Source organism: Hipposideros armiger, unplaced genomic scaffold (genome assembly GCF_001890085.2).
Source record: "Hipposideros armiger isolate ML-2016 unplaced genomic scaffold, ASM189008v1 scaffold_728, whole genome shotgun sequence".
In the NCBI taxonomy this organism is placed as follows: domain Eukaryota; kingdom Metazoa; phylum Chordata; class Mammalia; order Chiroptera; family Hipposideridae; genus Hipposideros; species Hipposideros armiger.
This window is the reverse complement of record NW_017732078.1, coordinates 73,273-73,980: the sequence shown is the minus strand read 5'-3', so window position 1 is coordinate 73,980 and position 708 is coordinate 73,273. Positions and strand designations below refer to the sequence as shown.

General features: G+C 29.8%; 1 protein-coding gene across 1 annotated transcript in view; it reads right to left on the bottom strand.

Annotated features, from left to right (window-relative positions):
• The window catches only part of TRIQK (triple QxxK/R motif containing), a 65,505-nt gene that overhangs the window by 3,907 nt on the left and 60,890 nt on the right, over positions 1-708 (bottom strand). The gene's annotated exons all lie outside the window — the stretch shown is intronic.

Here is a 708-nt window from a genome sequence, read left to right as displayed (position 1 = left end):
GGCAAGAGAGATTTGTTCCTAGTCCCCTTTATTTTGTGTTCAGTGCTGTCATTGCTGTGATTTTTCTATTGCATGAAGTTGTTCATATTTTAGTAGATTTAAATTATTTTAAGAGCATAACTATGATTCATTCTAAAGAATAAGTAGTAAAGTGATAAAATACAATATTATGGTCATCTTGTACCAACCAAATAATAGTGAAACATGTTTGATGTTCATTAGTCCCTAGTTGCTTCTCTGACATTATCAATATGGATAAAATCACTCACTGGGGAAATTAAATAGCATTAAATGGCAATTGCTAAAAGAGATTTTGTTATTTAAAATCTTACGCTAAAAGGACAATGCAATCAAAGTTTGACAGGGCACACTAATTAGTATGTCAGATTTGAAATGAAAAACACCTCCATGATTCTGATTCTAAAAAGTTTCATATCATTCTAATGGGCTCTTCATACAAATTTTTGAGCAAAATAAACGATGCTTAAAGTTAAGGCTTTTTCAAAACCCCATAGGTTTGCAAATCAAAACGATAGCTAACTTATTAAAAAGGAGTTATGTTCGGATGTCAGCTAGAAACTCTTCTGTACATACTTTAAATTGTAAATGAAATCTAAGATAAAAAATGTTTTCTCATAAAAAGATCAACAAATTCTACATTTTGTTTTTAAAGACAGATAATTGCACTATATGGCAGACTTATCTTGT